The sequence below is a fragment of the Delphinapterus leucas genome, chromosome 1 (genome assembly GCF_059928025.1).
Source record: "Delphinapterus leucas isolate spDelLeu-1000000601 "Yukka" chromosome 1, BTC_Dleu_Yukka2, whole genome shotgun sequence".
NCBI classification, from domain to species: Eukaryota; Metazoa; Chordata; class Mammalia; order Artiodactyla; family Monodontidae; genus Delphinapterus; species Delphinapterus leucas.
The window spans coordinates 93,697,489-93,720,997 of record NC_143129.1 but is presented as its reverse complement, the minus strand read 5'-3'; the positions used below and the strand labels follow the sequence as shown (position 1 = coordinate 93,720,997).

Below are 23,509 nucleotides of genomic sequence, written 5' to 3'. Positions count from 1 at the left end.
GTATGGGGAAGGTGTCGGGATTTTAACGAAAACGTTGGTTCTTCCCCTTTGGCGAGGGCTTGGGAAAGAACGTGTCACTTGTGATAAATAAATAATCTTTAAAAAAGTTAATTATAAAAGCAGTTTTAAAAAATAAGGAAAGAAAGCCCACCCATAGCCTCTGTCCAGAGATGACTATTAATCCCTTGGAGAATATTCTTTCAGCCAGTTGTCTTTGCAGATGTATGCTTTTAATGTTGTTGTTTCTTTTTTAAGCAAAATTGACACACATACTGGACATACAATTCTGTAGCTGACCCTTTTCACAGAATTTAGCATAAATGTCTTTTCATGTCAGTAAGTATTCATTTACACAACCTCTGTAACACTTACAAAATAGTCCATATTATAACTGTTAATTGATTTAACCAACCCATATCAATGTGCAGTTAGGTTGCTTATAGTTTTATTGTTATTTTGGGTTCTTTGGCTATTACAAATGCTGGATGAATATCCTTATAGCCAAATATTTGTGCAGTTTAAAATTTTCCTTATGAGTTACTAGAATGGAATTATTGGGTCAAAGGATATTGACATTTTTAAGGCTTTTAAAATACACTTACAAATTGCCCCGAAGAAAGGTGGTAACAATTTACACTCAGATTGGTAGCATTTTGATGAAAATGGGAGTATGTCCAGAGGTCACCCATCGCCCATAAGCCAATACCCACTCCTTGTGCTTAAGTCCTCCTAACATCACTCCTGGAGCTACCTTTTCTCCAACCCTCTTACCTCCACCTTTTACTCACAGTCCACCTTCTGTTCTGGGGCCCAGCTTTAAGGCTTCTCTCGACTTGAATTCACAGTCCCTCTTCATTCCCTAGCTGTGATGGTGAGAAACTTGCAGCTGCCTTAAAATTCCAGTCTTGAATATTGTAATTCAGGAGTTTTAGACTCCTGCCCTAGAGAAATGATTTATATTAACCTCGGGGTCACATAATATGGGCCATTTAAATTTTAGAAAAAGCTGTTTAAAACTACCCTTAAAAGATAGCGTCAGAAAATGTGAGGAGCCGGCCTGCTTGCTGCTGAAGTCCTGCCCCAGGCAGCTCGGCACCACAGTACCGCCCCCTTGTGGTCCCAATGTGGTGTAAGCTTTGCTGGACTGGGGCATCTCAGCTCTGGCTTTCTAACCCTCAGGGCAGCGACGTCCAATAGCAACTGAATGTGAGCCAGCCACAGCTGTAATTTTAAATGGCCTGGTAGCCACGCTAAAAAAAGTAAAACAGGTGAAATTAATTTTAATAATATATTTTATTTATCCAAATACTATGTCCAAAATATTATCATTTCAACATGTAATCAATTTTTAAAATACAGAGATGTTTTGCATTCCCCTGCCCCACCCCGGACTAAGTTTTCAAAATCCGGTGTATATTTCACACTAACAGCGTGTTTCAATTCAGACTAGCCACATTTCAAGTGCTCAATAGCTATGTGTGTGATGGGTGGCTACCATTGGTTAATGCAGCTCTAGGATATCTGTGATTATCTCAAAGCCAGATCAGTGATTATAGGATTCCCGGAAAAGCTGGTGATCACTTTTTACGTGCTAAGGAAGGCCTCCAAGGGGAAAATGAGCACGTAGGAAGAGGATGACCGCTGGCTCAAACATCCTTGTTGCTCCGGAGGTGGGAGGGCAGGCTATTCCACACCACCCCCTCTTTCTGTGTCTTCTTGCTGTTTTGTCCCTGCAGAAGGAGCAGTGGCTTATATAAGCTGGGGAAGTGCTGTTGGCTGGAGTGATGGTTAGTTGGACAAGGTGTCTGACCCCTAATTGTTTTCTACTTCAGCTTGTGAGGTATTTGATGACTCTTTATTCTCAGTTTTGAGTACTGATAACCATCTTGGGTGTGACAGGAGAAGTCCCAGGACACCCATATCAGAGTACTTGCCTCATTGCATTGTAATTTTTTATATGTTTACTTTTCAAGACAGAAAGGGTGTTTTCTCCATTTCTGCATCCTGAGCGCTGTGGAGCACAATAGGACTCCAGTAATATTTACTGAAGAATCTTGTTGGGTTTTTTGAGAAAAAGACTGTGTTATGTAAAGAAGCTTTTAAGTCTTCAACTTTAACCACCTTTATCCTCTTCTCCCTCCCCCACTCCATAAACAAGCTCTTGGAAAATGGAAATCCCAGGAGGGTGCTGCAGAGATTGCCCATGCCCACATGTCCTGACTGGGAAAGGGGAGATGAGAAGCTGGGTGGTGTGAACCAGACCTTGTAGGTCATCTCACGGCTGTTGGCCTGAGACCCTAAGCGCTCTTCTTTGACCTATCAGGAGCAGAATCCTCGGGGTGGGGGCGGTCCATTTAAAAAGTGACACTCTAGTGTCACTAGCCCTTCCCCGGGTGCAGAGGGCCCTGCTGCGCCAGGGCCAGCCCCCTTGGTCACTCTTTCAAGTGCTTAGGGGTCGCAGGCCTGCAGTGGAATGAGCCTGAAGCCGGGCTGGGAACGAGCCCTCACATGCCACCAGGGGGCACCAAGGCCATGGAAAACTCTGCTCAGGCTGGAGGATCCTAAGTGAGTTACAGGGACCCACGAGCCTCCTGAGCTGGTACAGCTTGCCGAGGATAGCACTAGGCTAGATTGGTGGCCTCGGAGTCAGGCGATGTAGAATTGGATCCTGGCTTAGCCACTGCCTACACATGTGACCCCCAAGCCTCAGGGGCTCATCTGTGACATGGTAACACCATTACCTGCCTCATCAGGTTGTGGGGAGGTTGATATGAGATTTTTCATGTAAGAGGGCCGGTGCCTTGTGGGAGTCGATCAATAAGGTTTGCTAAATCTCAGTAAGAAAACCCATATGTCTCCTCAAGTTGCTTACAGTCTAGGCGAGGACACACGTGAGCAAATAACTGACAGTTCAAAGACGGTAAGAGCCGAATGACCACTACAGACCTCAAGCAATCTAGTGTTCATGTGGGTGTGAGGTCGCAGGGCTGCATTTAAATGAGATGATGAAATATGTGTTATTATACTTTTCTAGGGTGTGTAAAGTTAATAAAACAGTGAGAAAAAAAAATCACCTGAAATCCTAGCCCTAACCCTAATGACATGAATGTGAAAAGCCAAATGGAATGGGATGGGATTTGGAAGGTGGAGATGGGGAAAGGCATGTCACAAGGTTCACAAGAGTCCTGCCAGCTAAAGCCTCTCACTCCACATGAGCTACTGGATAGGACACTGGGGTGCAGACCCCTGTCTTCCGATCGTGGTCACTGCCTGAGAGCTGAGTGCTAGATCCAAAGCCTAGCTCCTGATAGTAATAAGAGCAGTAATACCCTTAGCAGTTCGTACACATGGAGGGACAGCTGCCTGCCGGGCATTTCACAGGCCTCATTAGTCCTGAGAACCTTTTTGAAGTAGCTATTGTCGCTGTCCTCATTTAAGAGTTAAAAAAACTCCCTGAGACTCAGAAGATCCATCCTTGCTCAGGATCAGCCTGCTTGTGAGTGGTGGAGCCTCACCATTAACCTGCCCCCTGTGCTGCCTCAACTTCTCTTACGTCATCAGCAACACAATCCCGGCGACGTGAGAGGGTTCTGGAGGCCCAGTCCACCTCTCTTATTCTCTAGAGAAGAAATCTGAGGCTCAGAGAGGGGAAGTGGCTAATTTAGAACTTGAACATGGAATTCTTAACCCTCCATGCAGTGCTCTAACTATATCGTGTTGCTACAGGTTGTCTTAGAGCTTTAGTTAAACCAATTTTATTTTATTTTATTTTATTTATTTTATTTTTTATTTTTTTGCGGTACGTGGGCCTCTCACTGTTGTGGCCTCTCCATTGGAGAGCACAGGCTCCGGACGCGCAGGCTCAGTGGCCACGGCTCACGGGCCCAGCCGCTCCGCGGCATGTGGGATCTTCCCGGACCGAGGCACGAACCCGTGTCCCCTGCATCGGCAGGCGGACTCTCAACCACCGCGCCACCAGGGAAGCCCAGTTAAACCAATTTTAGAGACACTCGTGTTGAATTGTGTCTCCCCAAAATTCATATGTTGAAGTCCTAGCCCCCAGTACTTCAGAATGTCACCTTATTTAGAAACAGGGTCTTTACAGAGGTAATCAAGGTAAAATGAGGTCATAAGGGTGGGCCCTAATTCGCTATGACTGATGTCCTTATAAAAAGAAATTTGGACACAGACATTCATAGAGGGAAGACAATGTAAAAAGACAGAGGGAGAAGACAGCCATCTCCAAGCCAAAGAGAGAGGCCTGGAGCAGATCCCTCCCTCACAGCCCTCAGAAGGACACCTTGATTTTGAATATCTAGACTCCACAACTGTGAGGCAATAACTTTCTGTTGTTTAAGCCATTCAGTTTGTGGTACTGTGTTATGACAGCCCTGGGAAACCAATATACTCATATACCCATAAAGTCTACAAGTCAATGTCTGTGATCACAGGCGTTTGGCCGCCCTTAATTACAGAGAAACTGGTTGGGAGGCTCACCCTCTCAGAGGCAAAAGGGTAGGGCAGATAATCATTCCAGCTTGCTTCCAGCCTTGATACTTGGCTAACTAAGATGTTTTTCTTGCATTGGCCAACAGTGGTGGCATGACGCATTTGACTGTGGCCTTCTAGAGCCTGTTTTATATCTCCCTGAGCCTGGCCTATAAAAGGTGCTCAATAAATGTGTGCAGAGGGGATAGTGGGAAAATAGGCTTCTGGCCACTCTGGTCCAAGCCTCTCCAAGCAATGGGTTGGGCAGGGGAGTAGGGTACAGGCTATCAGTGGATGGAAGGTGAAATTGAGCACTGCCTCCTAAAGTTTATAGCTAAGCCCCAATTTTGGAAGACACAAGCAAAATATATTTTAGATGACTCAGGGTGGGCCAAGGACATTTCAGTTCAGGAAGCTGTTTTCCTGCTGCTTTATTAATTTTGCTACTGAGGACAGATGAGATGCAGACTTCCATATCCAAGTCTTCATTAGATGCCCAGTTGATGCAGCCATGACAAATGGGAATGAGACCCTTATGAATAAAAAAAAGATCAGCCCAGTATAAAAAATTGTAGACTAGAGAAAAGGAAATTTAGAGGAGCTGATAAAATACCCTATCCTTAATTAGACTGTCTGCATCACACATCAAATCAGCCTTAATGCCAAGATTTATTGGCCCTTGGGATTGTGTAAATGAAATAAGTGCTTGAAAATGAATGGGAAAGAAATTACCTGTATTAAAATGTATTTGCAGTGCCGACCTGCACACTGATGCTTTTAGTTAAATGCAGGCTTTCAACTTCTTTGACTACCCGTCACTGTCTACCCAGCATGGACTCCCTTAGCCCCTGGGGAGTTTCAGAAAACATGCTTGTGGGGTAACAATGTGTTCCCTTGTCAATCATGTCTGCCACTGTCCCGGAAAAATCCTTCTTGGGCAGTGAAATATCTTCGTGTCTTTATTTCAGCGTCTACGAACTTAGTGAAGTGTTACTGGTCCTTACTTCAGAGTAGAGAATGTCGTGAAGACAAGATGACCCATCTAGTTCTGCACATCCTGCCATGAAGAGCGGAGCGAGAAGCTTTTTTGTTGGCTGCCACCGTCTCTCTTGGAATCTGAATTTAGCTTCGGGAGCTTACCTATTGTTACAACACTGAATTACCCTCTTGTAAGACCTTGGACAAGTCCTCTAATGCCTTGATATCTCAGATTTTTTTCAATTCTCCCTGAAGATAAGAATAGTATCCACCTCATAGCAGTGGTGTGGGAACTCCATGAGACGATGCATGTGAAGGCCCTCACACAGTCTCTGGGGCCACCGCAGACAGTGAACAGGTGAGAGCTACTATTGTTGCCAGGACCTCAGGAAATGATAGCTGAGGCAAAGTTGAACTAGACTGTCATTCAGGGCTCTTAGTTGCAAGCAACAGAAGCTGACTTTGGCTTATAGAGTAGGAAAGGAAATTTTAAAATGACACTGGGTAGCTCACGGTTACCCAATTGTTGGGAGGGCTGGAGAGCTCAGTCTAAGCTTCCAGTGACAAAGCTCCAAGCCCACCATGCCACCCCTGCCACTGGTCTCGTGGCAGCCCACAACAGCTTGCGGCACCAAGGCCATTACTGTGGCAGGAACCTAACCCTATGCCCGCTACGCCCCCGAAGCCAGACCCCCCCTGCTGCTGCCCTTGCCAGCAAAGTGGAATTTTCCCAGAGCCTCTGAATTGAAGTCTTGTGTGGGTAAGTTTAAGCAATGCAGCCTGAATCACATCCCTGGCTTTAGTTGCAAAGGAGGCTGAAGAGGAAATGTCTGCTTTCTATATCTGTTCTGCAAGTGCCTGAGCAAAGCAAAGGTATTCACCTGGGGCCGGGCAGCAAGAGAGCATTTCAAGTGTCTCCTACAGGGAGGGGGCTTCCTTCTTTGCGTGAGGGAGAGCTCTTAGGTGAGGCACGCACAGCTCCTTCCATACCCCAGAGAGCAACTTTACCGGGCAAAGTTCCACGCCCTGGCAAGGGGAGGGGAGAGCTATCTGCCCTTTCTTCTGCTTGAGTATAAGAATATGGAATTCGAGAGGTTGGTCATTTTGCTTTGTGCTTCTAGAGATAAGGGCCATGAAATGCATCTCAGAGTATGTATGTCCGCCAGTTTCGTGCCGTGTCCTCACTGTAGATCTGTAGTTTCATTTTTTAAAATTGATTTCTCACTCCTAGTTTGCCAACTTCTATGTGGGTAGTAGTAATAAATCAGGCAGAGCTTCCTCACTCAAGGAGTTTATGTTCTATACAGTAAATAAGCTAGAGATCATGGAAAAAAACAAAACAAAACCCAAGTTTTATTTTGGGTAAGAGAAGCTGTTCGAACCAATGATCATTACCAACAACAACCTGAGTGTCTGGCCCAGACCCGAGTCTGGGGCCACATTGTAAGGAAAGGACTCAGTGGGGCAGGCAGAGCTGCTTCTGGGAGGGAGAAGACACACGAACGAGTGAGTGAGAGAGAGAAGGATGAAAAGAGAAACACCAAACCCTCAAGGTCAAGGGCTTATCAGAACTTGAGTGTGTTGTCTTTGCCCTCCACGGTCCCTAGGAAAGCATCTAGCACACAGCAAGTGTCCAGCAAATGTTCTGTTAGGCGGGGAATCCCTTTGAAAATCTCAGGAAAGTGACCCTCTCCAACCCTTCATCTGTCCATTATTCTAGCTCCCAAGGAACCAGTAGAAAGTGGGGGCAGGGACGCAATCACAGTGTCAAAAGCAGTGAAAGCAGTGGACAGTCTTCATAACTTACCTGACTGAAAATGGATTTCAGGGCTTCCCTGGTGGTGGAGTGGTTGAGGGTCCGCCTGCCGATGCAGGGGACACGGGTTCGTGCCCCGGTCTGGGAAGATCCCACATGCTGCGGAGCGGCTGGGCCTGTGAGCCATGGCCGCTGAGCCTGTGCGTCCGGAGCCTGTGCTCCGCGACGGGAGAGGCCACAACGGTGAGAGGCCCGCGTACCGCAAAAAAAAAAAAAAAAAAAAAAAAAGAAAATGGATTTCATCTCTCTAGGCCTCAGTTTTAATATCTGTAAACTTGGTTGGTTTCTCACTCAAGAACATTCCATTTACTCTTGTACTTAAAGATAAAAAATTAACATTTACAAAGCACATCTCTTCACACACATTATCTCTTGTTAATTCCATAGTCATCCCATCAGGGATCTCCATCCTCATTTTGTGGATGAAGTAACTGAGGTCTGGAGGGGTCTATAGCTTGTCAAGGCCGTAGAACTTGAGAGTGTCCATGGCTTTGGGACTCCAGAGCTAGGGCCGGCCAGTCTCCAGGATGTAGATCCAAGGTGAATCAGTCTCTCTGCAACTGTCTCCTCAACCTGTCCAGACAGCACAGGCCTGTGAGCCGGACCCAGAAAGTGGCCAGAGGCTGCTCTCTCCCCATCTCCCCTCCCAGCAGTGGGAGGACTTGTCTTGTCTACTCCTTTAGACACCAGGAGTAAATCAATTGACACATTAATTCTGGGCTGTCAGCATTTCCCCCAGGAGAAAGTCAGAGTCAGGGAGACTAATGTCTCATTGATCTTTCCAGTTGCCAAAGGGGAAGGGAGATGAATGTAATCCCATCTGTCAAGGTGGAGAAGGGCCCGTCTGAACGCAGGCTGGATGACTTTAAGGAGATAACAGTTTATCACTCTCTGGACAAGCAAATATGAAAGTAGGACAGCCTTCTCTATGAGTTGGTAGAAACATTGGTCAGCAAAGAGAAGGCCTGGAGAAATGAATTGCACGATCTCTGGCCTTTGTTCCACTTGTCCTTCCCCTAGGACTTCGTGTTCTTTGTGTACATACAACTGCACAAGTGGGACAAAACCCACCCCTGACCCCCAAGAAATAGTTAACATTTGTTGAGGATTGATTATTGCCAGGTGCCGTACTAAGTGTTTTATATTTACTGTCGAGCAGCTTTCTGAGGTGTTATTATGAGCACCATTTTACGGATGTGGAAACTGAGGCTCAGAGAGGTTGAGTGATTTGCCCAAGGTTGCTGAGCTAGTGAAGGGTGAAAGGGTGGAGGCTGGCTCACCCTGAGTCTGCCCTCAACCACTCAGAGAACGCACTGGTTACCCAGCCAGGAAAGTAGCCCAGCAGCCCTGCTTCGAGATCACTGAGTCTTCACCCCACTCACTCCTTCCTTGGTCAGCCCCTTAGGGAGCCCTGCTGACCCCAGCGGGGAGGTGTCTTTACCAGTGGTAGAGGCTGAGCCAAGTCTGAGGGTCTGGGATGCCTGGAGGCCTCAGTCAGGGTGTCTGGACAGCTGAGGCTCTGGGAGCGGTAGAGGAGTGGGCAGGCCCAAGGCCATGGGTCTCAGCAGCACGCAAGGCACAGGCTCTGCTGAGGCTCCTCTGGGTTACCGCTGTGCATGGGTTCCCATGGAGGAGGGGGAGGTCAGCGACAGCCTCTCAGCAAGCCAGAAGCTGGGACATCCAGTGTCAAGCCACCGTACAGGCTGCTGTGGCCGCCGAGAGCCTGAGGAAATGCCACGGCCATGGGCTAGGAAGCTCAGGTGGGAATGGCCTGGGGGCCACAACAATGTGATCTCAAAAACCCAAGGAGGGGGCTTCCCTGGTGGCGCAGTGGTTGGGAGTCCGCCTGCCGATGCAGGGGATGCGGGTTCGTGCCCCGGTCTGGGAAGATCCCACATGCCGCGGAGCGGCTGGGCCCGTGAGCCATGGCCGCTGAGCCTGCGTGTCCGGAGCCTGTGCTCCGCTACGGGAGAGGCCACAACAGTGAGAGGCCCGCGTAACGCAAAAAGAAAAAACCCAAGGAGGAATGTGCACACCTGAGATCCTCAGGGAACACAAGTCTCAGCGTTAAGTTCAAGCGGGACAGAAGCACCCTGCAGAGTAAAGATCCCCAAAGAGAGGGGCTTTGCCGCCAGCCGTGGCTGGGGACACTCTGCCAAGGCAAAGGTCACTTGAGGGCGGCAGCTCTTATCCTCTGTGGCCAGAAGTTAAGGTTTCTAATTAATACCACTTTGGATCAGACAGAGGTGGCTGCTCTGTCCCGGGCTTGTTTGCTGTTTATCCCTGTGATTGTTGCTGGTAACCTTTAGAGTCTGTCAGGGAGATATTTCATGGAGGCCCCATGTGGTGGGATGGAGACAGCCAGGAAATGCAATTCCCTAGTTAAGGCAGAATCAGAGATGAATCTAAAGTATGGATGGAAAGGCCTAGGCCCTTTCTAGCCTCTTGTCAGGTAGGGGAAGGGGGTGCGGTGGAGGTGGAGGCTTGAGAGGACTTGGAGCTGTAGCAGGGAGCTGTCCTGAAGAGAAATGACATATGAAAGAGGCAAGAGGCTTTTTTTTCCCTAAGGCTTTCTCATGGAAAGTGTCACATCTGTGTTGGCCAACAGACTTTGTTGGCTAAGACACACAAGAAAGGAAGCAAACAGGAAGGAAAACACTCTTCCTGCTGTTTCCGCGGTCTTTAATGTTCGCTCCAAACCACCATGTCTATCTGCCAAAAGTCTACCCATCAATCATCAGGCTGATTTCAAAAGTGAAAAGGTGTTTGAATCCCTCGGTTAGAGATGATCTTCACCCCGACACCCACAGCACTTTGTATGTTACTGTCAAAGCATAATGTTCACACATTTAAAAACATGGCTCTCATAAAATATGGAATGGGCAGGTGTCAAAGATTTAGTAATTCACGAATGAGGGAACCAATAAGTTGGCAAAGCTGGTTCAAAGAGCATTTTGAGGAACTGGGTATTTATAAGCACTTAAAAGGAAATGTTCAAGTAAAATATCTAGGTTAAGAACAAAACTGGTTGCCCTCACATGTATGGTCAAATGATTTTTGGCAAGCATGCCAAGACCATTCAATGGGGAAAAGATGGTCTTTTTTAACAACTGGTGCTGGGAAAGTGGAACACCCATGTGTAAAAGAATGAAGTTGAATTCTTACCTTATACCATGTACTAAAGTTAACTCTAAGCAGATCAAAAGACCTAAATGGAAAAGCTAAAGCTATCAAACTCAGAAGAAAGCGTAAGGGAAAAACTTGATGACGTTGGATTTGGCAATGATTTCTTGGATATGACACCAAAAGCACAGGAAGCAAAAGAAAAAAATAGATAAGTTGGACTATATCAGAATTAAAAACTTTTGTGCATGGAAACACACTATCAACAGAGTGAAAAGACAGCCCATGGAATGGGAGAAAACATTTGCAAATCATGTATCAGATAAGGGATTAATATCCAGAATATATAAAAGAACTCCTGCAACTCAACAACAAAAAACCCAAACAACCTGGTTTAAAAAATGGGCATAGGACTTGAATTGACGTTTCTCCAAAGAAGATATACAAATGGCCAATAAGCACATGAAAAGATACTCAACATCACTAATCACTGGGGAAGTACAAATCAAAACCACAATGAGATACCTTATACCCATTAGAATAAAAAAACCAAAAAGTAGCAAGTGTTGGGAAGGATCCGGAGAAATAGGAACCTTTGTGCACTGTTGGGGGGAATGTAAAACAGGACAGCCACTGTGGAAAACAGCATGGTAGTTCCACAAAAAATTAGACGTAGAGTTATTATATGATCCATCAATTCCACTTCTGGATATATATCCACAAGAACGGAAAGCAGAGTCTCAACAGATGTTTGAACACCCAAGTTTATAGGAGTATTATTCACAACGGCCAAAAGGTGGAAGCAGCCCAAGTGTCCATGGACAGACGAATGGATGAGCAAAATGTGGTGTATATGTACAATGAAATATGATTCAGCCTTAAAAAGGAAAGGAACTCTGACTCATGCTACAATATGAATGAAACTTAAGGACATTATACTAAGTGAAATAAACCAGTCTCATGGACAAGTACTGCACGATTCCACTAATATGAGATATGTAGCATAGTCAAATTCATAGAGACCGAAAGTAGACTTTGGTTGCCAGGTGCTGGTGGGAGGGGAGAATGGGGAGTTATGTTTAATGGGTGTAGAGTGTCAGTGTTGCAGGAGGAAAGGGGTCCTTGAGATGGATGGCGGTGATGGTCACAATGTGAATATAGTTAATGACACAGCTGTACACTTAAAAATGGTTAAGATGGTAAAATTTTATCTTATGTGTATTTTACCCAAATAAAAACAAAACAACTAGTTAATGTCTTACAAGGCAGTTAAAAAAATCAGTCTTTAATGTTATGCTTTCTATTGAATAGACATTATTTATACCTTTACTGGACATGATCTACAAGTTAACATGTAACTTCACAGAGTCTGAGCCCTTAATTTATGGTAAATAGCCATTAAACAAAGATACCTTCCCCTGGGTGATTAAATAATCCTTGGGTGGACTTGCGAAACAATGACCAAATGACATTGGAAGGACTTACTGTCCTCTTGTGGCCTTATTTCCAGGTTTTGAATTATTAGTATTATTTCTTAACATCACAGTCATGTACATCCTTGCTTTTCCCACCAGCCCCTCGAGGGTAGGGGCTCTGTCTTATTCAGCTTTGCCTTCTCACTGTGTGCTCTGGTTTGCTGAATGGAACTGAAGAAGGACCAATGGGATAGAGCCACTTGGGAGCAGAAGACCTGCATTTAACTGTGTCTGTGACCATGACCATAGTCCTACCCATCAAATGAGGACATGGCACCTGAGTCCTGGGTGCAATGCTGGGCACTGGGGGTGCTGTCTAATCTCAGGGTTTCCGTCCAGCTCTAAGATGCTCGGATCCTAGTTTGGTCATCATCACACAAGAAAGGATGCAAACACATAAATGAAACATATAATGAACACACACAAGCGCCTTTTTCAGGTGCATATAATACACAGAGGCATTTTTTTCTAGCTTTTCTTAGAAGAGCCATTCTTGATGCCACGTGATGTCTGTGGCCCTGGCTCCTGGGTTGGGAGGTGCACAAAGATGTGCTGTTTGTAGCTTTGCTAGAGAGGGAAGAGCTACAGTTTGCTGGAGGCCGGAGCACCTCCTCCCAGCAGCTGGGGGCCCCTGGGTCAGCAGGCCTCAGAGGGACAGTACCCGACTTCCAAGGCTGCCCTTGAGAAAGGAATTATATTGTCTTATTTTGCTGTTTTCAATTAATTTCTTGACAGATTCTGGCTGTTCCTCTTCTTGTTTTTCTTAGGACAGGAGGACTCCTGGTGATTTATTAAGAAGGTGAAATTATGTGCCCAGCTGGGAACTCTGGGGAGCTCTTGCTGAAATTGAGCGTTTTGGAGCCAGATTTACACGGCAGAATGGACCTGGGACTGCTCCTTTTGGCAGAAGCTGCTGGGCCACTGTGGATGATCTTTCCCACGTTGCACGATGTCCCCAAAGCCCTTGGAGCCATGCTCAGCCCCATCCTGGTATCCCCTGTGTCCCTCGTGCCTCTGCCATGGAGGTCCAGCAACTTTACTTGGCTGTGGGTCTCAACAACTTGCAGGTGAATCCATCTATCCCCCCTTCCAGCCTGGCTTGGCCCCCTACTCATAAGCACTTACACAGTATTTCACAAAGAAAATGTCTGCTGGCTGTGTCCCAGACTCTTGAATGTCAGCTCACATTAGTCATGGCCACGGATGCGGCTGGAATCTTGCTGACCAGGTCCCAAAGGTCTCTGCTGGTCTGCACTCCCCATGCTTGGGTTGGAGGCACTGCGGAGGGTTTGGATGGTGAGTGTGGGCACCTCCCAGCTGCACCATTTCCTGGCATCCACCAGGCTGCCTCACGTCCACTCTAGACCCTCGGTCTCAGCAGGGGAAACCAAAAATCTCTCCCTAGCACCACAATCATCTTTTGCTGGCTGCTAAGCACCCTTGCTCTGAAAACAATAACCAACCACCATAAAAACAGTAGGTCTGCCTTCTCTGTCTAAGCATGTACTGTGTAGGTGCTTTAGGGAGAGCACCAGAGGCCAGGGAGGATAATTTGTCCAAGGACACCAGCTAAGATGGGACAGAATGAGGATTATTATTAGTTCTAAATAATTCCAATACTCATGTTCTTTTTTATTATTCCCTTTCCCACTCTTTTATAATTATTCTAAAGTAACACTTACTTCATTTTCTATTACCGAAAGAATGTGTGCGCAAATAGAAAACAGAAAATGTAGAAACGTATGAAGACAAAAGAACCACCAAGACAAATAAACCAAACCCAGGGTCATTAGCAGTTCCTCCTTGCCAAGATAAAATGTGAACATTTTAGTTCCTCTCTTTTCCATCTTGTTCTTTGTGTGTGTCCATGCCTTCACACACACACACACACACACACACACACACACACGTGTAAAATGGGGATTACATTGTATATTCTTTTTTGTTTCCAGCTTTTTCCACTTAGCCATATAATGTTAACATTTCCCCACATCAATAAAGGAGCTTCAGTCCTGGGCTCATTAACTCATCCAAAGCATGTTCTGCCCAACTTTGTTTTCTTCTGTGTCCAGCCATATGCCTCCTCTCTGGGCTGCACCCCAGGGGGACACGGAGCCTTTTCCAGCAGACTGAGCTTGTTGGTACTGAGGGGCTTGCTTTGCAAGTGACACATACTCCTTTTGTCTGTAAATCTATCGAACTGTATTCAGGATGGGCCTGTTATCTTGTTCAAATCCTATGAGAGAGAGAGAGAGAGAGCGCCTTTCCCACAAGGATGCTCCAAGACTGTGTGCACACCCCTCTGTCCATACTGGATTTGGAACCAGAACAGCAAGAGCAGAGAATGGGGCCCAGCCCTGTTAGGATGGCTGACCCCCTTCCAGCCACTCCAGTCCTGTTTCCTAAAGGGAATTAATTGCTGGCCTCGGGGAAAGAATTCTCAAAGGACTGTTGCATGGACATGGTAGGAACTGTTGACCTTGAGACCTGCACATGCTAGGTCTTATTTTCAGCTGAAATGAACCACTAACTGAGGAAAAGAAGAGTATTTCACTTTGTGGTGAATCCTCTGAGCCTATGGGAATCATCTTGGCCCATGTTTATGTGTCACCTGGCCTCCGCCCAGGGTGGCCACCCAGGGGGGCCACGTCCTTAGAAAGGATTGGCAGTCCAGGAGGCAATGTTCCCGGGCAGCCTTCCAAGGTTCAGCCCTGACCTCTTTGCCAAAAGGTGTTTTTGTTTGTTTGTTTGTTTGTTTGTTTGCGGTACGCGGGCCTCTCGCTGTTGTGGCCTCTTCCGTTGCAGAGCACAGGCTCCGGACGCGCAGGCTCAGCGGCCGCGGCTCACGGGCCCAGCCGCTCCGTGGCGTGTGGGATCTTCCCAGACCGGGGCATGAACCCGCATCCCCTGCATCGGCAGGCGGACTCTCAACCACTGCGCCACCAGGGAAGCCCTGTTTGTTTGTTTTAAGCAGTTTATTTCATGAACCACTAGAGCTGGGGAAAACGTTGATGAGTCATAACCCCATTCCCCGCACCAACAATCTATAGCTCTCAAAGGAAGAACTGTAATTCCAACTCGTTGACCTGAACCAGGAGGCTAAATGCACTGCTAGAATTCATTTCTGTGATTAGAGACAAAAACGTAACTGGGGCCTCCTACTAGGAGTTGAAACTCCCTTGATCCTGAGCCTTTGGCTGTTATCTCATTGATATTTTCAAGGATAAATCCAGTATAAATGGATTATTTCTGAACACAGTTCCGTGATTAGAAAATACATGGCACGTGTGCCAACAGTTTCCCATCCTGTACACGTGACAGACATCACCAGTCAGTGCTGGCGTTCTCTCCCACGGAGCCCAGAGATGACTTCAGACCCAGTCTCAACACATTCCTCTAGGCAGCCATTATAATCAATCAGCATTGGCATATGGAATGAAATCATTTGACTTTCCTGAATTAGTTTATAATCATAGGCAGGATTTCCTGTTTTGTTTGTCTGTTTGTTTTTCCCAATAAGAATGAGGGCAGAGTATGGAGGTTCCTTAAAAAACTAAAAATAGATTTGCCATATGATACAGCAATCCCACTCCTGGGTATGTATCCAGAGAAAAGTCTAATTCAAAAAGGTACATGTACCCCAATGTTCATAACAGCACTATTTACAATAGCCAGGACATGGAAGCAACCTAAATGTCCATCAACAGATGAATGGATAAAGAAGATGTTAGACATGTATACAATGGACTATTAGCCATTAAAAAAAGAATGAAAAATGCCATTTGAGGTGACATGAATGGACCTAGAGATGATCACGCTAAGTGAAGAAAATCAGAAAGAGAAAGACAAATATCACACGACATCACTTATATGTGGAATCTAAAATATGACACAAATGACCTTACAAAACAGAAACGGATGCACAGACATAGAAAACAAATTTATGGTTATCAAAGGGGAAAGAGTGGGGAGGGATAAATTAGGAGTTTGGGATTAACAGATACACACTACTATATATAAAATAGATAAACAACAGGGTCCTACCGTATGGCACAGGGAACTATATTCACTATCCTGTAGTAAACCATAATGGAAAAGGATATGAAAAAGAATATGTATACACCTTGCTGTACATCAGAGACTAACCCAGAAAGGTGGAGGGAGATGGAGGAAGTTGGGTTAAGGAGAGCCACGCGTCTTTTTCTGCTCCTACCATTTTCTGATTTAAGACTTGATATGACTCTTCTCACGTTGCCACAGGCAGCCTCTGCTCCTGCCTGTTCCTCATCCAGCCCTAGGACTTTTTCCATCTCTAGGCAGGGCAGCTTGAAGCGGGGCTGGGGTTTCCTTCTTCCTGAGGGTAGGCAAGGGGCAGAGCTCTGTCCCTGGTGATTTGCAGCTGGCCCATGCCCTCGGGTCGAGTACTGACCCCTGGCTGGCTATGCTTCCCAAGACCCCCTACTTTAAAGGATTCAACTGTGCCACTTCATACCCTGCTGATCTCAAGATGTTCTCAAGAAAAGTTATGTTCAGTCGCTAACTCTTACTATTATTATTATTATCATTATTTATTTTTTGCGGTACGCGGGCCTCTCACTGTTGTGGCCTCTCCCGTTGCGGAGCACAGGCTCCGGACGCGCAGGCTCAGTGGCCATGGCTCACGGGCCCAGCCGCTCCGCGGCATGTGGGATCCTCCCGGACCAGGGCACGAACCCGTGTCCCCTGCGTCAGCAGGCAGACTCTCAACCACTCGCCACCAGGGAAGCCCCAGTTGCTAACTCTTACATGAGAAAAAAAAATAGAGGAAAGTAGAAAATGTCCCTCGGCTGAAGAGGGTCCCCAATATGCCACCAAGAGAATTATTTGTTTTTAATTTAACTGCTTTTATTTAATGAAATATTTCAACATGGGTTGAAGAATAATATTAAAACAATCACCCACATACTCTCTGCGGCTTCAGAAATTGAAGGATTATTCTTTCATGAGAAGAAGAGAGTAATGCAGGGCCTGAACTGGGCCAGGGGCCCCCCGGGGCTCTCCAGGAGGATGCAGCTGACTTATTTCAGTGGGAAATTGGCCAGCTCAGATTTATGACCCAATATAGAGCAGCTTCCATTTATTGTATTGTTCAGTCAGCACCGGCTGGAAATGATACCTGCTTCCTTTCTGTGAGGCCCTGCCTCTGTGTCCTCACGGGCTGCATGGGCAGGTGGCTCCTGCAGCTGTCTGCTCTGATGCTCCATCATCGCCGTGTTCGGACCACCCTGAGTTTTTACTTGCCACGTGTTTCCATGGCTCATCCTGTGTGAGGGACTGTGGAGCTCACTCTTTTCCGGGGACTGGGAAACAACCATTTGCTTCCTCACGGCAGCTCACAGACCACAGCCTTTTGGGTTTTTAATGGCATAGCCCAGAGCGGGCAGGAGGGCTGTGTTGGGTCTTGCGCTTATATTAGCTCTTCCAGGTGGATGGGTTCCTAGTAGGAGAAGACGAACTGTTTCATGTTTTCTTTCTTGTGTTTTCGCCCTCACCAGGGACCTGGACTTTGCATCCCAGCCAGGTGGGTTGGGACCTTTCTAGCATCTGCAAGTGCAAAAGCTGCACTCAGAGAAGCTTTTCACAGTACGTGTTGTTATAACGACCATCTGGGTGATGCTTGCTAACCTTCCCTCTGCAGCAGGCCACTCCAGAGCACACCTGACTATGTTCTTCTCCTCTCAAAACACTTCAGGGGTCCCCATTGTCTTGAACTTGATTAAAAGTCCAAGTTTGGGCACTCAGTTCCTTCATGAGCTCCTGCCTGCTTACCCACCGAATCTGGTCTCTCACTCCTTCTTGCATTGAATTTTTAACTAAATTAAAAAAAACTTTAAACAACACTAAACTGAGTTCATTTCTGCACATTCCCACACACGCTCCCCCCTCCCTCCAAAATCAGGCTCTGCTCATTCCCAGGATGCTTTTCAACTTCCCTCACCTTCCAACCTGCCTAATATCACCCCCCGCCCCCCACCCGGCCCCGGCCCACATCCCACTAACAACGGTCTGCGCTCAGTGAGGCCATGTGGATGGCTCTGTTGTGGGGAACTGTCACACTTACCCCGGTGGCCATCTCTCCGAGCACAGGTCAGAGCCTCTAGTCTTGAGCACAGTGCCGGTCACGTGGTAATCCTATTGCACAATAACCAGTATCAAGGCTGCAAAGAACAAAGAACTTTATTTGGGGGTCTTAAGAATTGCAGTTTGGGAGAAAGATTTGGGTAAAACTGAAAAAGTGTTCTGGGGAAAAAAAACAATCAGGGGCTTATAAAGGCAAAAGCCATGAGGCTGCCTTCTGACACGAGAAAGGAAATATTTGTCCTTCAGGGATAGACCATCACGGGTTGTTTTAGGGTTAGGGTCTGATAAGCATCTTGAGCTTCTGGCAGAAGTTCTGGATGTCTTTGTCAGGACACTAAGTGGTCAAAAGTTCAGCTTCCACCCAGGCTGGGACGTGCATAAGTCACACTTCCTCAGAGGCTTCCTGGCTCTGTTTTAGAGAGCTCACTTACCAAAACCGACTCCATTTTGATTTCCTTTTCACAATCCCTAGTAGGTGTCCATCGAGTGGACGCAAGGTCTTGGGGTCATTCCTCAGCCTGAGATCCTGACTCCAACCCCAGGTTGTCTTCTACCTTCTGCTGGAGCCCACTGACCAGTCCCCCAGTTCTCAGAAGCAGATTCTTCAGTTTTGACTTAGCCACTCAACCCACGAGGACTGAGTAGGTGTCAGCCTAGCTGGGCAGGGGGTGGGGACAAAGGTGCTCACACTTTGAGTGGAGCCACATGGAAACAGTGACAACAAAATCCAGTGAGAGAGGTTGAGAGATAAGTGCTGAGGAGGCCAGAGGAGGACGCTGCCCACTCTCTGGTTGCTCCTTCCCAGTGTCCTTCCCTGGGCTCCTTCCTCAACCTCCCCCAGGTCCGCAGTCTCTCTGACCCTACTACACATTCTCTAGGAAATGGCGGCCACACCAAGGTGTCTACCTTTCCGCTGATGACTCCTAAGTATTCAGGCCCAGCCTCTGTGTGAGGATCAGAGAGGTTCAGTGACTTGGCCGAGGCCACACAGTGACGAGCAGCAGAGACGGGGCTTGCTCTCAGGCAGAGTGCTGCACCCCTCTAATCTGCTCTTTGCTCCTCAGGTCCACTCCCCCACTTCTTTGCCTTGCTTTGCCTCCTGGAGGCTGACCTGGGGAATGGCATCCGTGGGCTCCTGTGCTGGCTGGTCTCCAGTTGGCTTTGGCTAGTAGGTCCCTCACATCACTGGAGGAAAGGAAGAAAATGGAACTAGGCATTTACTCCTCTGGCATGCTCCCGGTGAGGTCACCTGGGTTGGCAGTCCCTTGGCCAGAAGGTCGCAGAACCTCTCAAGAGAACTCCTCTAAGTGGCTCTCTCCTTCTGGTCTATGCAACTGTCTTCTCCCTTGTCTTCTGGCCTGGAACTCCTCCCCTCTGCCGTTACCAGCCCCAAGTTGCTGCACTAGCCCTTGTCTTTCCCCTACACCAAACCCACACACACTTTTATGAGAAAACTCTCCCTGCACTGTCCTAATTTGGGTCCCTCCCCGCTTCTTGCGGGGACCCTGACAGATGCGTGTTCCTTCTCCCGCACGCCCTGAATCGGTGAATTACATCGACTCCTACGCATTTCCCCAAACGTCCATTATCTGCTACTCTCCCTCCCCCTCCACCCACTCGCACAGCCGCAGGTTTCTCAAGCCTGTCCCACGGTCCCACCCCACCTCTGCCACCTAGGGCTGGGCTCTCTCCACGCTCACCCCATCTATTGACGTAGCCTCACTGGTCGACAGAGCATCTCCACACTTGACTCCGCTCATCCATCTCGTCCTTGCTGAAGATTCCTTCAAATATAATAGTCCTGCATCATCCACAAGAAGAAATCTACCTGTATCAGCATGCCTGACCAGGCTCCCGTCTCACCCCTGCTGCTCGTCACTTCCAATCTGTACCCCTGTGCACTGCCCCCAAATGCACTGGGCTCTGTCTGTCCTTCTGCCTTCATAAACATGACTCATGCTGGCTGGAGCTTCTTCTCTCCACGTCTGTTGAGTGAACTCCACTCAGCCTCTGGCTCCAGCACCCCCTCCTCCATGGGGCCTGTTCATTTGGCCGCCGCTGAACCCAGTGCTTTGATGATAGCCTGTCCATTTCCTGGAATGGATCGTCTGTTTGCTCACCAGCTTCTCCACCTGATGTATGGCAGAGCAGGAGTTGAATCCAAGAGCTGATTCCCAAGCTTACGCCCCTTCCACCACCCTGTACCCTGCTCCCCACAAGAATAGCTACTTCATGGGGTTATTGGGGATAATGCCTGAAACACAGCAGGAGCTCAATACATACTGTTATGAATGAGAGACCAGGCTGGGAGTCCCCCTATCTCATCTCTTATTTTCTGTGCATCTCCTGGTCCTTCTGGTCTCCTGCCTCCCACACCTAAAGTACGTTTCTGGACAAACTGCTGAGCCTCTAGTCAGAGATGAAGCTCCATCAGGAAGATTGGATACTGGGCCAGCTGTCAGGAAGCCTGGCTTGTCAGGTCCGAAATTGAAAATGTTAGTGATGGGCAGCACTTTGGGTGAGTCTGTGTGTGTGTGTGTGTGTTTGTGTTTGCGTCAACGTGCTGAGGAGGTGCTATCCATCAGGGGCAGGAAGATGGACCTTGCCCCCCAGCAGTCTTGCCTAGCTGCTGGCCTCACTCGACTCTATCTCTAAATTCCTACTTTCTTTGGAAATCCCACATGGGTCCTTCCCAGAACCAGAAAAATTATTTTTCTTTCTTTCTGAAATAGGGCACCTTAATTCCATGACTCTACTTGCCTAGCATTGAGAGACCTCGACCACCTCCCATATTTTGTTATATGTGGTGGAATTTCATTTTTAGGGAAAGCCCCTACAGTTCAGCCTGTAGAAGCTGAGGGAAAGAGCAGATAGCCGGTCATTATGGGGACATAGGGAATTACAGGGCTCCTTCTCCTGCTTAGTGGGGATGTAGCTGATGAAAGGGATAACTGCTATGAACCTCATCTCCTCTCTCCTCCCAAATACCAAGAACAGAGAGGAGCTGCTTCCTGAGCTCAGCCTCGCTGCTCGCACACCAGAGCCCATCCCCTTAGAGACCCGCATTTGCCAGGCTGGGCTGTTGGGTGGAGTGAGGGGAGATTGTGCCTTTTTTCTGATGTCCCTCACAAGCATCAGTATCTGAGTGAAACCAGAGAGCCCCTGCCTCAGATGGCTGGGACCTGAGCATCCTTTTCCTCCTTTCCCTCCTCCTGGCCCTAGTAGGAACCTGCAAGTTAGAGGTGGAAACAAGTCAAGGGCTTTGGTGAGCCTGGCATTTTTCTTAGTCCTCTCCATCCCCCCTGCCCTTCCTGTCATGGTGCCTGCTGACAGTAATTTCCCAATAGATTGTTTCTCCTGGATAAAGAAGATGTGGTATACATATACAATGGAATACTACTCAGTCATAAAAAAGAATGAAATAATACCATTTGCAGCAACATGGCTGGACCTAGAGATTATCATACTAAGTGAAGTAAGTCAGAAAGAGAAAGACAAAAATCACATGATATCGCTTATAGATGGAATCTAAAATATGGTGAGCTGTGACAAAGCGAGAGAGAGGCATGGACATATATACACTACCAAACGTAAAATAGCTAGCTAGTGGGAAGCAGCCGCATAGCACGGGGAGATCAGCTCGGCGCTTTGTGACCGCCTGGAGGGGTGAGATAGGGAGGGTGGGAGGGAGGGAGACGCAAGAGGGAAGAGATATGGGAACATATGTATAACTGATTCACTTTGTTATACAGCAGAAACTAACACACCATTGTAAAGCAATTATACTCCAATAAAGATGTTAAAAAACAAAACAAAACAAAACAAATGAACTTATTCACAAAACAGAAATAGAGGCGCTGACATAGAAAGCAAATTTATAGTTACTAAAGGGGAAAGAGGGAGAAGGGATAAATTAGGCGTTTGGGGTTAACATATACATACCACTATGTATAAAATAGTTAACAACAAGGACCTACTGCATAGCACAGGGAACTATATTCGATAGCATGCAATAAACTATAATGGAAAAGAATATGAAAAAAGAGTATGTATGTATGTATCTATCTATCTGTCTGAATCACTTTGTTGTATACCTGAATCTAACACAACATAGTAAATCAACTATACTTCAATAAAAATAAATACATACATACATACATACATACATACATGAATAAATAAAAGGATGCTCCTCCTGGCCTCCCAGTTCATGGCAGTGTTGGTAGGGGTAGGGGTGTGATGTGGAAGCCTGGGGCGTGGGAGAAAGAGGCCTACTGGAAGGGTCTGGCTTTGGTTGCTGCTACTGACTCAGTCCCAGGCCTTTCCCCGTATTTCCAGTTCATCAGCCTAATGTCCCCAGAGCCAGTCCCCACCCAGGCCTTCCTGGAAATGAAGTCACATCAACAGACTCACAGGAGTATTTCATGGCTGCCTTTCTAAGGAGGTTATGTAGGATGTCAACATGCTCTCTCCCTGCCCTGCTGCCCCCTGCCCTGCTGCTCTCAGAGCCCCTCACTTATCTCTTTTCCCTGCTTCTCCTTTTCCTTTTTGGTGGTAAAATATACATAACATAAAATTTATCATTTTGATTAACTTTTGAATGCACAATTCAGTGGTGTTAAATACTCTGTTTTATCCTTGCTCTTAGCAGCCTGAATGAGAAACTCTTTCCCGGGTCAAAGGGGAGAGTCAGCTTGGATGTCCGATATCTCCCATTTAAATTAAGAGTTTCTGTTCCGTGTTAAAAAGAAACTGAGGCACATTAAAAATTTTCGAGTGTATTTGAACATATATCCATCCGAATCAGGCAGCACAAAACCAAAGGTGGTTAAGAGCACACCACTGACAGGAGCTAGGGGCAAACTTTTTATAGAGAAGATGCTGAAGCAAAATGAAGAAATTATTTGCTTGGCTGTAGCTGAAGCAGTTGCCTTACTTGGGAAAGCTCAGTTGGCTGTTTGTGATTGGTTGTCCCTAAGTGTCATTTTCTCAGGTTCGAGTACATTGATTCTGACTTAGGCTTGGGGGTGTTTATGTAGCTACCAAGGCATCAGAACCACCCCAATCTAATGGCCTCCTTGTCTAATTTCCCAATAATAGCCCGTTTGATAGATGTAAATTTCCTGCTGAGCCTGTCTTTCATCAGCTGAAGGCTAATGGGAGGCCTTTTTATTTTTTCAAATAAAAAATTGGAGTGAGTTGGTCCTGATTTCAGAGTGTGCCAACCTACTCTTCCCAGCATGTATAAGGGAAGACTCAGAACCTACAATGCCCTGAAGGCCACTGGTTTCTGTAGCGCGGGTACCGCTGGGGGAGAGGGGCACTGGTCCGTGGATGTGGAGGTTTGAGGCCTCAGCTTCTTAGAGCGAGGATGGGTCTTTTGCAGGAAGCTTGAACCTGTTTGGAATGGAGCAAGTTTCCATCTGTTGATGGAGGCCCAAGCCCCCTGGTGTCAGGGTAATTTTGGCCACCAGAAATAGAAAGCACTGACTTAAAGCAACTTAACATG

At 47.0% G+C, this 23,509-nt stretch overlaps 1 protein-coding gene and 1 long non-coding RNA gene across 6 annotated transcripts in view; one reads left to right on the top strand and one right to left on the bottom strand.

Annotated features, from left to right (window-relative positions):
* RBM15 (RNA binding motif protein 15) overlaps positions 1-16,746 on the top strand; it is a 76,294-nt gene extending 59,548 nt beyond the window's left edge. The window contains exon 3 of the transcript XR_016394501.1: positions 5,457-16,746. The gene's annotated coding sequence lies outside the window, so the exon portion shown is untranslated. The remainder of the gene's footprint in view (positions 1-5,456) is intronic.
* LOC115801820 (uncharacterized) lies at positions 16,740-22,561 on the bottom strand. Of its 5 annotated transcripts, none has more exons than XR_016394518.1 (4): positions 22,171-22,561; positions 18,432-19,784; positions 17,981-18,077; positions 16,740-17,356 (listed from the first exon to the last, which is right to left on the bottom strand). It is a non-coding gene; the product is annotated as an uncharacterized LOC115801820 (long non-coding RNA). The 5 variants fall into 5 exon arrangements; XR_016394514.1 differs by having other exon boundaries at positions 18,432-19,185; positions 19,701-22,548; XR_004022175.2 differs by having other exon boundaries at positions 16,740-17,463; positions 18,432-22,551.
* Between the last annotated feature and the right edge of the window lie 948 nt (positions 22,562-23,509).